Source organism: Balaenoptera musculus, chromosome 2 (genome assembly GCF_009873245.2).
Source record: "Balaenoptera musculus isolate JJ_BM4_2016_0621 chromosome 2, mBalMus1.pri.v3, whole genome shotgun sequence".
In the NCBI taxonomy this organism is placed as follows: domain Eukaryota; kingdom Metazoa; phylum Chordata; class Mammalia; order Artiodactyla; family Balaenopteridae; genus Balaenoptera; species Balaenoptera musculus.
The window spans coordinates 23,104,292-23,119,930 of NC_045786.1; positions in this window are offsets into that span (position 1 = coordinate 23,104,292).

Sequence of the window (15,639 nt, forward strand, 5' to 3'; positions counted from 1 at the left end):
ATAAACACTACTTCCCAACTCTTCATTTATCTATATCCTCTTGATACCTCATAGCTGATTTTACAGCTATTCTAGTTTAAAGATCACTGACATTGAAACAAAAATTTTGTGTAACCTGGAGAATGTAATTTGAGGTCTCAGAGACAGGGGTTTTCAAGGAACTAACCATTATTATAAAGTTGATGTGTATTCTTTTATATGTTTAATTCATACCTATCTATAAGCATTATATAGAACTGTTTTATATGTTTTAAAAATTCCTTAATTGATATCACACTCTCTATATTCTGAAATTTTTTGTACTTAAATTTTGTTTCCCCAGGTTTATCTATTTTGAGGTATTAACTCTAGTTTAATAATTTTAACGATGATACCCAATTGTGTGACTGTCAATTTTTAAAATTAATTTCCCTTCTTATTAGGATCTTAGTTTTATAAACCATGCTGCAAAAACACCATTGCACATGTCCCCCTTTGCACCTGAGAGGTTTTCTGCTAAATTTTAGAGTCAGAGTTAATTTGCATGGTCAACTGTACTAAATATTGACAAATTGTTCTGAAATGTGATGATACTTACTTCTACTCTCACCAGAACTGTGTTAAGTGTCTTTATTTTCCATGTCCAGCCAAAACGTGGTATCATACTTTTATCTTTTTCCTTTGCTATGAACTATATGATATATACAATATCATACATAAAACATATATGCATTTTAAAATTAACATTTAATTTGGGGATAATTCACATTCAACTATAAGGAATAATGTAGTGATCCCAATACCCTTTACCCAGCACCACCCACCAATGGTAACATCTTACAAAACTGTGGTACAAGATCACAACTAGGTTACTGACATGGACATGTGAAAGATGCAATACATTTCCATACCACAAAGATATCTCATGTTGTGCTCTGATAGACACCCTATGACCCTCCTGTCCTCCTTTCTCTCCTATGCATTGTTAACCCCTGACAACTACTAATCTGCTCTCCATTTCTATAGTTTTATCATTTCAATAATGTTATATAAATGAAACCATACAGTATGTAGGCTTTGGGGATTGGCTTTTTTTTTTTTAACATCTTTATTGGAGTATAATTGCTTTACAATGGTGTGTTAGTTTCTGCTTTATAACAAAGTGAATCAGCTATACATATACATATATCTCCATATCTCCTCCCTCTTGCGTCTCCCTCCCACCCTCCCTATCCCACCCCTCTAGGTGGTCATAAAGCACCCAGCTGATCTCCTTGTGCTATGCGGCTGCTTCCCACTAGCTATCTATTTTACATTTGGTAGTGTATATATGTCCATGCCACTCTCTCACTTTGTCCCAGCTTACCCTTCCCCCTCCTCATGTCCTCAAGTCCATTCTTTACGTCTGCGTCTTTATTCCTGTCCTGCCCCTAGGTTCTTCAGAACCATTTTTTTTTTTTTTTTTAGATTCCATAAATATGTGTTAGCATACGGTATTTGTTTTTCTCTTTCTGACTTACTTCACTCTGTAGGACAAACTCTAGGTCCATCCACCTCACTACAAATAACACAATTTCGTTCCTTTTTATGGCTGAGTAATAGTCCATTGTATATATGTGCCACATCTTCTTTATCCATTCATCTGTCAATAGACACTTAGGTTGCTTCCATGTCCTGGCTATTGTAAATAGAGCTGCAATGAACATTGTGGTACATGACGCTTTTTGAATTATGGTTTTCTCAGGGTATATGCCCAGTAGTAGGATTGCTGGGTCATATGGTAGTTCTATTTTTAGTTTTTTAAGGAGCCTCCATACTGTTCTCCATAGCGGCTGTATCAATTTACATGGGGATTGGCATTTTTTAGTGCAACGTATATTCTTTTGAGATTCATCCAAATAGTTGTGTGTGTCAATAGTTTTTTGTCGTCGTGGAGTTGTATTCCATAATATGAATATACCACACCGTGTTTAACCATTCAACCATTAAAGAATATCTCGGTTCCCCCTCCTAGTTTATATTACATAAAAGCTACTATGAACATTTGTGTTACTAAAATAAAATAATAGTGACAAACCAAATGCTGGAAAGAATATGGAAAAGCTGTATCGCTTATACATTGCTGGTGGGATTTTTAAATGATCTAGCTATTCTGGAAAACTTTTTATTCGTTTCTTTTTTTTAAATTTTTTTTTGGCTGCGTTGGGTCTTCATTGCTGCACGTGGGCTTTTTCTAGTTGCGGCAAGCGGGGACTACTCTTCGTTTTGCTGTGCGGGCTTCTCATTGCAGTGGTTTCTCCTGTTGTGGAGCATGGGCTCTAGGCGCGCAGGCTCAGTAGTTGTGGCTCACCAGCTTAGTTGCTCCGCGGCATGTGGGATCTTCCCAGACCAGGGCTCGAACCTGTGTCCCCTGCATTGGCAGGCGGATTCATAACCACTGCACCACCAGGGAAGTCCCTGTTTATTAGTTTCTTAAAAACCAAACGTTCAACTACCATACAACCCAGCAATTGTACTCCTGGGCATTTATCCCAGAGAAGTGAAAACTTGTGTTCATACAAAAACCTGTACATATATGCAATTTTGAATAATGATAATATGAAATAAACATTTACATGCCCACAACACAAAGTAAGGAATTGAAGTTCACCCCCCCTCCACCCCCATCTCCTGCACTATTCTGAGTTTGATTTAGTCATTCTCTTGGATATTTTTTTTATAATTTTAGCATTTTTATAAATAAACAAACAATATATTGTTTAATTAGGTTGTTTTTGAACTCCATATAAATGGCATATAACAGTATGCATTCTTTTATATCTGGCTTCTTTTGCTCAACATTGTATTTTAAATGTATTCATGCTGTTGAGTATAGCTTTAGTATATTTATTCTTACTACTCTATAGTATTTCACTCATCGAATATAAACAATATATTTAGCCACTCTACTATTAAGTGGTATTTGACTCAGGTATAATTTTTTAAGTTTTTTGCTCATCTTTTTCTTGTGTTACTTCTCAATGTCATAATGATCCTGAGGAGTTCTTTGTATTGTGGATGATAGTCTCTGAAGATGGCCACCACCAATGTTGTCCTTATCTGCTTTCAAATACTGCTGCAGTCATCAAGAGATGGGTATTTTCCCTCTGCTAGTATCCGGGCTGGCCATGTGATGTGCTTTGGTCAACAGCATGCAGCAGAAATAATACTGTGCCAGTCCCAAGTCTAGGTTTCAAGAGGCCTGGCAGCTTCCACTTTCCCTCTTGCATTTATTTCACTCTTATTCTTGAAAGATAGTTTAGCTAGGTATAGAAATCTAAGCCAAATTTATTTTCTTTCAGGACTTTGAGGATATGATTCTACTATCTTTTGGCTTTATTGTTGCTGTGAGAAGTAAGCTGTCCTTTGTCATTCTTTGAAGGTAATCCCTTGCCTACCCTCACTCCTGGATGCAGTTTTACAATGCTATGTCCAGGTGAGAATTTCTTTTATTTACTTAATGTTATGGTTTTATCATGTATTTATTTTTATTTATGTAACTATGCATGCATGTATATAGGTATGCATGTGTGTATTGGGATTTATTTGACTTCTTTAAACTGTGACTTATTCCTCTCATTATTTATAGAAAATTCTTAGCCATTATCTAAGAAAAAAAATCTTCTTCCTTAGTCTCTTAAAGGTTCCAGCTTAATATGACAAGAATGTCTTACTAGTTCTGGGCTTTAACTTATTCATTCATCATCTATAAGGTTTATATGAAATGAAGTCCATCTTTTCCAAGATGATCAAATGATTTAAGGAGTGAGGCAGCTTGAGGGCTCTTTTTACCTCTCTAGGTTCGCCTATATTTTCACTTGGTAATTTCTTACTATATGGATTTTAATATTTTAAAAATATTTTTATCTGGCATTTAAAATTATTTTCAATGACAGTGTTTGTCCAAACAACCTAGTCTGCCATGTTCTTGGAAACAGAAATGCACTCATCAATTTAAAATTTTTTATTTACTATATTTTTCATATCCATATGTTCAATTTCATACTTTTCAAATATGCTTGGAAACGTGTTTGGAAAAAATGTTTAGGTCTCTTGTTTATGATGTTTTGTTTTCAAACCTTTCTTCTATTTCTTTAATAAACTAAACAAAATATTTACATACATGTTATCATTTCAATATATGAAATCGTTGCAGATCTGATAGCTAGGATTGTTCCTATGGACATTCATAAATCTTATTTTCATAATTTTCCAGTGGGAGCTAATTTCCTTGAAACTTTATCAGTAGAAGTATTCAATAATTTGAAACCTAGTTTAAAGTATATTTCACTGGAAAGCTTTTGTGTTTACTTCTCCCAGGTCTTTTGGGATGTTTTCAACCTGGCATGACTAAGTTAAATTTTCCCCTTGCTATTTTGTGAGTCATGCAAATATTGTGAATTCCATCCACAGCTATAAGTATGGGCTTATAATTAGCACATTTCAGGGAGGATTTTTTTCTGCTCTTGTCAGGGCAGCAGTTGACACATGTAGCTCTTCTTTAGTGGGTGCATTTTTCTTCAGAAAAATGAGTTTCTCATCCTATGAGCTTCTCACATGTTGCAGGTTTTTACTTAGTGGAGGAGCCTCTGATTTGAACTCTCACATTGTGGGGACACAAATTTTCTCTCCTATTCTCCACAAACATGACCTATCAAAATTCAGCCCCAAGCCCACCAGAAATTGGCAAATCTTTCAAAGCCAAAACCAACCCCCATACTACCTTACCTCTGCAGAACTACTTTCTTTTCTTATCTCTGATTATTTCTCTTACTTCCTTATTCTTCATTCATGCTGTGAAAAGAGATGTTTCATATATTTTATCTTTCATTTTTATATGTGCTCTGTTGGAAGGTATTTTTTCTACACATCAGTGAGACATGTTCTGGAAAATGGAACTCCTCATACCCTTTAAAAACCCTCCTGCCTAATTACCTACCTTCATACTGCCTGGCCCTCCTCAATACTCATTTTTATATCCCATTCATCATACTCACATAGATTCAAATCTCACTGAATGTTTGGTGAAGTAAATTATTGCTGAATGGTAAAAGAAAATGTGTTAATTATTTTTCCAAATGGATAATACTTTATCAACAGAAGATTAGTATATGAAAAATACCTTCTTTGACCAGTTTTCAATTTTTACCTTTATATCTATATACATATGTAGGTATATTATTTATTTGCAAAACTAGCAAGTAAATCAATTGTTTTATGAGTTGTACATCTTCTATTATTTTTTGTGTGTTAACATGAAGTCACATATAACCTTAAAATTTAACTTACAAAAAAATATATATATACATCTGGCTTTCTTCATGTATTATAATCTTACTAGTCTTCCCCTATCAACGTAGTTATTAGATGTAATGTCCATTTAAGCAAGAGCTGCTTCCAAAATCCAAACGGGTTTTGGGACGGATGAACAGTTGAAAACTCAGTGTGATCCATTGGCTTCACATTAGTAATCTCAGGTCAAAACCAACATTTGCTACCCGAAGCAGCTTCAGATATAAATAAACATGTGGTTTATGCTCTGTCAAGTCCGCACATTGACAGTTTTATTCTGCTAAGGCCTAAGTATGCATGGAGAGTTTCCAATAAGGTATCTTTCCAACTATATCTCAGATAAAATTCTGAGTGGGTGGTGGGTTTGTGAAGTGTGAGTGTAAATGTATAATGACTTACCCTTTTCACTCAGACACATAATGAACCCAGAGCCATGCCTTTACTCCCAGGAGTCTGTGAGGAACAACAGAATGCCCGCCTTGGAAAGCTGGGTAAGCTGTGTAATACAGAAAACATTACTGAGTCATCACAGAGGTTCCTGAGGGCATTACTCCCAGACAATGATGAGGATCCTAAGAAGAGATTTGGAAATTACTACCATAGATACCCTTTTCACAGTTATCGAAGTGCCCAGTTTCAGCATATTTTAATTTAACACTCATAATCCATAATTTACTCAAACTAAGGAACTTTTTTCAAGTAATTAGAATTTAAAAATAAAATGTCTCAACATATTTATGTGAAAAGGAAGAGTTAAGTGGAATTATGTTATAATGGAAGCTTCCCACTGAAAATTAGATGAGCCTGGGTGACTTCAGCTAATTATTACATTTTCCCCATTCTTAGCTGGGATGTAGGTGCTGCTTTGCTAGCCATTTTCTAAAATAAGAAACACGTGACTCTTCCCAGGGCCCAGCGATCATGCATACGCGTATGAATTCAGTGCTGAACAGAACATTTCAAGTTCTTACAATTTGCTTTAGCGGGGATACTACTTGATGACAGTCTAATGCGAGTTAGTTAAAGATCTGGTTTGTTGTTTCACTAAATCTTAATCTTTCAGACAGATGTGTTTGTCTCTCTTTAATCCAAAAAAATAAAAGCCTCTCTACACCATCATCTCTCCTTCAGAAGTAGAAAAAAAAAAAAAAAAAAAAAACAGGCTTATAAAAACAAGGATATTTTAAGACAGCGGTACTTGACTTTTCCTGCCTAAGTGAGAATTTCCTGTCGAGAGAGTTGACAAAGTGGGTTTGAGACAGCTTTCCTGTAATTAATTTTCTTTGTGTGTGAATTTAATACTGATGCAAAGGTGTTACTCAATTGACAGCCCCAAGGTTTAATGTCTAACCATCCAACAGGAAAGGAAGAACACGACTTCCCAGAATTCCTCATTAATTAGCTTCAGTCCCCACTTCATGGTACTCATCCACTCATCTAAAACTGCTAATTGTTATCAATTGAATGATTTTCAGAATGCAATCAATACCTAGGAAGAATATAACTCATTTGACATTGCTTGTTGAACATCTAGGTGACAAGAAATGCTCATATTTATGACTCCCAGCCAGATCTGAACTTCTTGTCAAACAGGGAGGTAGTATTACGTGGTGCAAAGAGCATTGAACTTGAAAGAACAATGACTGGATTCTCGTTTTACCTGATTGTGGATAAATTAAATAACCTGAGGGCTGTGAGTCTTAATTTCTTCAATGGCGAAATGAGATGAAGTCAAAGTCTTTTCTAATGCTAAAAAATGGAAAAGAAATGATTATTTCCAAGGCACCAGGCAAACTCTACGGTTTTGTGTGCTAGCGTGAGACTGAAAGCTGTGTATTTTGGAGTATCAGGACTATTGTGTTAAATATTTCTCCACGTTAGTCTTTAAGAATCGAGGGGAAAATAGAAACTTTGAAATATCTACATCTATTTTTCTTTTCTTCCTTCTACTCAGTGCTTGGCTTCTATGGTGAAACTGAGATATTTGAGAATATGAGGGTTTTGGATGAATGAACATTAAGTGACTGAATCTCTCAGGAAAGAATTTAAAACTCTCAAAGGCATGCAGCCATGTTATACAAACATATGTTGAACTGTACCATCCCATCCACAGCACTGGCACCACAATCGTATTAAGTGAAATTCTATCCAAAAATTGGGAAAGTGTTCTGAGCTCGTTGTCTGCTCCTCTGTTCTTCCTCAAAAATCTTTAGTGAAAACCCAGGTACTGTAGACAAGTGTGTCCAGCGTTGAGGGTCCTAAGCAGACCAAGAAGCTTGTAATTTCAGCCAACTTCATCAAAACTGCCATTCTAGCCTCAAAATGATTCCTGGGGAAAACAGCAGAATTACATTAATTTTTCTAGATGCCCGTCCCTTTGAACTCAGAGGAAATTTATTCTTCCTTCATTTTCCCCCTTCCTTTTTAAAGAAAAGATGGTAGGTTAAAAAGGAAAGGGTCATAGTTACATCTCTTTCTAACTTCTGAAATCCACAAGACTGTTTCTATGCCAGCCTCTTATAGTTGTCATGAAAATGCATTCACTTATCTTTTATGCATGCCTCCCCTGCCCCACCAACTAAAATAAAGTTTGTATTTATTTTTCTGGAAATATCCAAAGTGGCCCTGACTAAGCTTCAAATCTATTTTTCTATATGCTGTGGCTTTAAATTTTGCCGTCTGTACTTGGCAAAAGGAGATAACTGGAGGAAGCTCAACAATAACTGAACTTGAAAAAAATGCAAGGGCAACTGACTTCCTAAAAGTCAAATTATGATTTTCATTTGAAGAATTGTAAAATCCTTTGATGATGCTAGTAAGGCTTCTTGTACTTATATTGCTTATATTTTGAAATAATTGCTATGAATTATTTGTTTTACCCAGGCCTTAAACAAGAAAAATGCATCATTTCTGTTTGCATGCTATGTACCATACGGAATTTAAGAACTCACCCTTTTGTTACAAATATTTCTGAAAAATTATTGTTTCACATTCGTTTCAACGACACAACAGTCCTTGGGTGAAGAAGTAGACACTGAGGCTGTCACCTACATTTCAATGAAATGATATGATATAAATATTCACGATTAAATTTATCTGCCCAGAAAAGGCCTTGAAAAGTCATCTTCTCTGTTTGTCACCTTCACCACGCTTAACATCTTTAATCATTTAAACTAACTCAGAAAGACATTTTAAAATCATCTTTTCTTTAAAGAATTCAGCCACTTCTCTGAGCCGTAGTTCAATTTCCCCCTCAGATAATCTTCCTATGTCTAACTTGAATCCTTCCTGGCATTCTTATACTCATTTCTTCTTATATAAAATAAAGTAATCCAAGTTTTAAATCTATTCTTATGCTTTTGAAAAAATATATATATATATAATCTCCACTGTTTTTAGAGTTCCAATTATTTAAAAGATCATGTACACATATCTGAAATGGAATTGTTTAGAAAAAAACAAATAGTGATGTATGATCATCAATATTTGACTTCTCTTTTCAACACTACCTCACATCAGGAGTGTTACCTTAGGCCAGTTGCCCGGTCCCTCTGGTCCTTGATTTATCTGTCTGCGGGATGGGGAGCTTGTTTCTCTGTGTACTTGTTTAGTGTCCATGAGAGAGCACACCTTGCTGGGCTCATTCGCTGCCACAGCCCGCTTGTCTACAAGAGAGCCAGGCCACGCTGCTGCAGGGATGATCTAATGAGAGCGACACTTTTTATTTTTAGATCTGGTGGTTTTGCTACATTATTTTTCTTTGTGACCCAGCAAACATACACTATGAGTTTGCAGTTGATCACAAGCTGCAAGCTGAATTTTTGTGAGGCATTTAATATAATCTGTCTTTAGGCAATAATGGTAGGTTCTCAAAAAGAAATAAACGTCCTTCAAGATATTTAGGAATAGACCCTAAAATGGAAATTTACTGTACATTCCATTCTGTAACTTTTAAAAAATACAGTCATCCCTGAGTATCTGTGGGGAATTGGTTCCTGGAGGCCCCGAGTGTACCAGAATCCATGGGTCCTCAGGTCCTGTAGTCAGCCTTCTGTATCTGCAGTTCCACATCTGAGACTTCAACCAACCGTGGAAGGAAATTTTGACCCACAGTCGGTTGAATCCTCAGATTCCAAACGTGCAAATATGGAGGACCATCTGTATATTTATTGAAAAAAAATCCGTGTATAAGTGGACCTGCACAGTTCCAACTTGAGTTGTTGAGGGGGCAACTGTGTAGTATAATACTTTGGAGGTTGATTTTTTTTTTCATGAAAAATAAAATAAAATTGTTTCTTACTTTCCTGAAAGGGACTACACATACCTAAATTGCCCAGGTTTCCAGTCTTTATTTTTGTTTACTATCTAACAGTAGTGGAAGATGGGTAAACAAATGAAAACAAATCACGGGATTATGTGGTAAATTGTAGAAGAAGGAGCCATAGAGTTAATACATTGGAAGTTACCCGTGTTCAGATGAAGAGAGTGGACATTCAGCTGCCTCTGCCAAGTCACATCTCAGGAGAGATGATGGGAAAGCAGCCGTGGGAAGGGCATGAGTTTACTTGGAAAGTCACTGCAGTGAAATTTATATGTGTGCAAAGAGCAAGAAGGGAACGTGAAAACAAGAAAATAGTTTGTGGGGAAAAGAAAGAAAATAGGAGTAGTGAAAGAGTAACAATTTGTATTTCTTCTGTATTTTTCCCTTATTGCTAAATGTATACAATAAATCAACAGAGATAACATCTTTTTAATTTAAAGAATTTTTTTCCAGAGGCAAAAAAGTTTACACATTATTTCCTCTTTTTACTCTTAAAAATTGGGGATGGTTTGCCTGTTATTACCCCTATTTACTAAATAAAGAAATTAAATCTAAGAAAATTTTCAGAAAGACTTAGGAGTGAATATATTGGGTTGGCCAAAAAGTTGGTTCAGGTTTTTCTGTAAGATGGAAAACCCAAAGGAACTTTTTGGCCAACCCAATATAAATGGTTGCTCAGACCCACACTATTGGGCAGCTGACCGCTTTTTTCTCTAGGGCTTCACAGGTATAAAATGTAGTTTTAGAAATAAAACATTGGTCCCTAAAATTAAAACACTCATGTTTGTTTTTAACCAACTGTACTGGAATCCAGTTTTAATTCTTCAATACTGGTCATTATAACATTGTTTTTCACTATACAATTTATTCAAATACTGTTTCCATCCTTCAATCTTCCTTCTCCTTGGCACCTTACAAGGTTTGAGACTTTAGAGGAATTGTGAAATAGACAAAACTAAAAACTAACAGTCTGCAGCAGTGAGAAAGCTCTAGCAAATTGCTTTGACTCCAACGGAAGTGACTTGTGTGTGTGAAAAGCCATGTAGAGGCCTGAGTTAGTCACCAGGCTGATAAAGAAAAGGCCAGTGGCCATCGACAGCTTCACCAAGCTAAGTGCTGACTTTACTGTACCCACCTCAGCCTTCACTGGAAGAACAAACTGACTACGAAGGGGACTCCGACATCAACACTGTCAGCAAGTCTACTTACATATGCTTCTGTGATGGGCATCTGAGCAAATGACTAAGCTGATCCGCCTTTCTCAGTCTGAAGGAAGGGGGACCTGACGTGTCTGTGGTATTTAAAGCACGCATCTTGAAACACAAGAAGCAGAGCTAACATGCTGCTCCAAACGTCCTCTGTCACGTTCTCCGCTCCAAAATGAGCCTTCGGTTTGGAGGGAGAGGCAAACAGCTGGCTTGTCATACAGGCACAGGTACCCAGCCCAGACTCATTTTATAGTGTCGGGCAGGGTTCCCTGCATATGATGCAGGGTGTCAATGAGCCTGTGACATGGGGACTCAGACAAGAGTCCTGGACACTCTCACCACCATCAATGCCCCCAAAATGTTTGTCCATTGCAAATGTTTCATTCAAGGGATGCTCTGACCCAAATAAGCTAAATGGGCTGCCTGTTGTCCGAATCTGTCCTGCCTTACTCTGCAGACACATCTGTTAGTAAATAGGAGTAGATCTACACCGAACTCTTCCGCATCCCCACGAGAATTGTCCTGCATTTCCAGTGTCCCTGCAACGTGCACCCTGCCTCAGTCAATCATTGCATTTGACGCGTGCTTGCTGTGGAGGTCTGCTGGCAGCTGAATCTGATTTCAGAGGTCAAACTACATCCCAGTTCCGATCTCACTTGATGCTGGTATCCACCTTCCCGCAACTCTCCTGATGATTGATTGCTTAGTTAGCAGGCCCGTTTGGAACGCCTGTGGACAGACCGTGGTTTCTAATACAGCTTGTTTGCAGATCTGCACTGGAAACCAGTGACTGACTTACACTTTCCTTTGCAAAAACATTCTGGCCACAGTTTCTACTCTGGAAGAAAAAAAAAAGAGCTAACACAAAACTCACTAATCACTTTTAACCAAACCCTGACTCTATCCTCTAGACTTCCTACTACCAAAAACACTGAATAATTAGAGTTTAGGGTTCTCTCTGTTGTTTTCAGCCTTTTATTCTCAAAGTCTGAGGAGAGCTTTATAGAGCAGCTTTTTCTGAAAATCCACAGACTAGAGAAAAAGTTCAACTGTAAGTTCACCATCAGTCTGAATTTTTTTCCTTTCCACCATGGATGAAAATGTAAAGGCACCTTTATTATTAGTTTGAGGGAAGAAGAGTTTCAATCCAGTCAATGTGAAGCGGCTAGTGTTCTGGAAAATGAACCTGGGGAACTTTTCTCACCATCGTGAGCTGAGCTAACCTGATACGCTGTGGGAAAGGACAGCATATTACTCTGGGTAAATGAGAAGCACACAGAAAATAAAATTGTTAGGTTTTGCTTGGAATTGAAAATTGTTGAAGGTTGAAGACTTTAATGTAGGGAGTTTATCAACAGCAGCAGAATCAGTGGTTTTATCAGACCAGCAGTAAGGTCTGCAAAAAGGCACTTCCTGCTGATGAAATTATATAACGAGAGATTTGGGTCCAGATTTCATACTCAGGAAGCCCTTGAAAACCTGTTTGCTGCTGTCATGCTGAGGGAATTAATAGATTAGACATTAACTACTAACATTTTTGAGGTATCCCCCCAAAATACAGCATTTACCAAGAGAGCAGAGCATCCCTCAATTTCCTAATAAAATATGAAAAACTTCATTTCAGATCAAGGTTGTTTGCAACAGCTTCTGAAGCGATGTTTTACATGGAGGAGTTACTGCATAAATGAGTGGACTCTGCCTTTAAATTATTTATTTATTTTATTTTTGGCTGTGCTGAGTCTTCGGTTCGTGCGAGGGCTTTCCCTAGTTGCGGCAAGTGGGGGCCACTCTTCATCGCGGTGCGGGGACCGCTCTTCATCGCGGTGCGCGGGCCTTTCACTATCGCGGCCCCTCCCGTTGCGGGGCACAGGCTCCAGACGCGCAGGCTCAGTAGTTGTGGCTCACGGGCCCAGCTGCTCCGTGGCATGTGGGATCTTCCCAGACCAGGGCTCGAACCCGTGTCCCCTGCATTAGCAGGCAGATTCTCAACCACTGCGCCACCAGGGAAGCCCTGCCTTTAAATTAAACCTGAATTATTACCAGTAAAAGGAAAAGAGAATAAGTGACAATAGGCAAAACAGATTGAATGCAATTACTTCTGTTATATAGTTTTGGGTTTTGTTAATGTATTATAGAATCATGTAGACTTCCATATATACTGTTCAAACTATTTTGTGCATGTTAAAAGTATTTTAAAAGGAACAAATAAATAATTTAGAAATTCAAATTATATCCCTTCAGGGAATATAATTTAGATTTCTACATTTTTTGCCTGTTCCCACAAAAACATTTATTATCCAGTCATTGGATATTTATTAAAAATTGCTACATACTAAAGTTGAGGGGAAATAGGGAGAAGTTGGTAAAAGGGTATAAACTTTTGGTTATAAGGTGAATAAACTCTGAGGATCTAATGTATGACACAGTGACTATAGTTGATAATACAGGGAAAAAAGAAATAAAATTGTATAAGATAGGCAAACAATAAAATGATCAGAATTGCTTTAAAGGATGCATTAAATTCAGAAGAATCTCTCTTGTAGCTATGGACTTTATGTTATATATAAAGTATTTGAGAAATCATGGAGTTGAGCACTTTTTTCATAAGTCAATCAATATCAGAACAGAGTCCCAGCCCTCAAAAATATCAGAATATTCTAGAGGAGACACAGAAGTAAAATAATAATCATAATATTGTGTAATACATTTATATTACAAATATGCTCCAAATAGTAAGGAAGTTCAGAGGAAGTGTTCAGAAGAGGACACTTAACTCAGTTGAAGAACTTCCAAAAGGAGATGATTCTTGAAATAGATCTTAAAGGAGTCACAACGGGAAATAAGTTTATCCGAACAAAGGGAAAGCACGGTGAACATGGCATTCGAAACTATAAACAGAAGGGTTGGACTAGATAATTTGTAGTAATATGATGAGAGATTTGGTTAGAAAAGTGGGCTGACACCAGATTATCAAGGAGTCCTTGTAAGTCTAAACTTTTTGCTAAAGTCAACTAGGAGCAAATAAAGGATTCAAAATAAAGGTGTAAAAGTTTATTAGAAAGTTTGGCTGAAAACAATATGGGGAATTAATTGAAGGGAAGCTAAATTGGGACAAGGAGACTAAATAGAATGAGAAGAATTTTATAGTTCTTCAGAAGAAATTCATAACTTGTAGCCAGTTATTTTTAGTGGTAGGTAATACCTACAAGAAAGACTAGCAAATTCATGAACCAGAGTTTAACTTAAGCTATTTAGTAGCTTAAGTCACGTGCTGGCTTGAGTAAATTGATATGCATTGACTATGTCTGCAGCTACCCCAGACACTTGACTACCCTCACGTCTCTACTATGAACTGCAAATTATACAGTTGATCCTTGAACAACTCAAGGGTTAGGGGCATCGACCCTCCCTGTAGTCGAAAATCCATGTATAACTTTATAGTCAGCCCTCCATATACCCAGTTCCTCTGTATCCATGTTTCTGCATCAGTGGATTCTACCGAAGGCAGACACTGTAGTACAGTTGACCCTTGAACAACATGGTATTGAACTGCATGGATCTGCTTATACAAGAATCTTTTTCGATAGTAAGTACTACTGTACTACACAGATACGGAAGAACCGCATATACAGAGGGCCAGTTATAAGCTGTATACGGATTCCGGTCTGTGCAAAGGGCTGGGCCAATGATACAGTACAATTTACAACTGAAAAAAAAAAAACAAAGTATAAGTGGACAGTCCAAACCCATGTTGTCCAATGGTCAACCATATTCATTTCAAATACATTTTGAGAAATGTAAATAATCATACTCATTTCTAAGAACTAATAACTGGAAGAAAAATACTTCATTTTCAATAAAATATTCATTTTGGCAAGATTAATTAGCAAATTTTTCTTCCCTCCTATGGAATATCCATTGTTTTACCTTCAGATGTTCTACAAACATCACATTATCTATTTCAAAAGTGTTCCTACCATTACTTAAGGTAGCTTAAGTAATCCCTTGTAGAGCTGCAGTCAGGGACATCTCTAATGTCATTCTACACAGAACTATTCATTTAACTTATTACTAAAGAGTCAGACAAATGGGTTAAAATCTTTTTCTATGCATTATCTGTATAACTTTGGGCAAATTATTTAAGCTCTCCACGCCTCAGTTTCCTCATCACTAAAATAAATATAACAAATGCCTAATTGAGTTTGTGTAAGGATTCAACGAGATAGCTTATATAAGGTGCTTAGCATAGTGGCTGTCACTCAGTAAGCATCCAATAAGTAAATCTGAGGTTTTATTGGCTTTGGAGGATAGCATTTTACTTGGGAAAAAAAATCATTAAAAGTGGGAAAAAAAAAAAAAGCTGTATTCCCGCTATATTCCCACAGCAAGGAATGAACAAGCATTAGTGCTCATTTGAAACTATTGGCTTAGAGAAAAATTAGAAATCTTACCTGTGACTAGCTTCACACAAGATTTACCTTAAAAAAAAAAAAGAAAGAAAGATTTACCTTAAAAGAAATGACCTCATTGTAGGAAGAAAAAACCAATCAAACTAGAAAGATATAAATATTGGAATTCATGTTATTCATGAAATGTAAAACCAGAACTTTTAATCAAGGAATATAAACATCTTCAATATCTCTAGTAAGTAGTAAGAATAATGCAATTCAATCTAAGAAAGAAAGATAGACAGAAATAAACAAAAAGAGAAATAATTCTCCAGTGTTAAGGTACAGATCCTTGTCATCAACAATTTAAAGAATTTAAATCTGCTCTCAGTTATTTTTCCAAAACATTAGT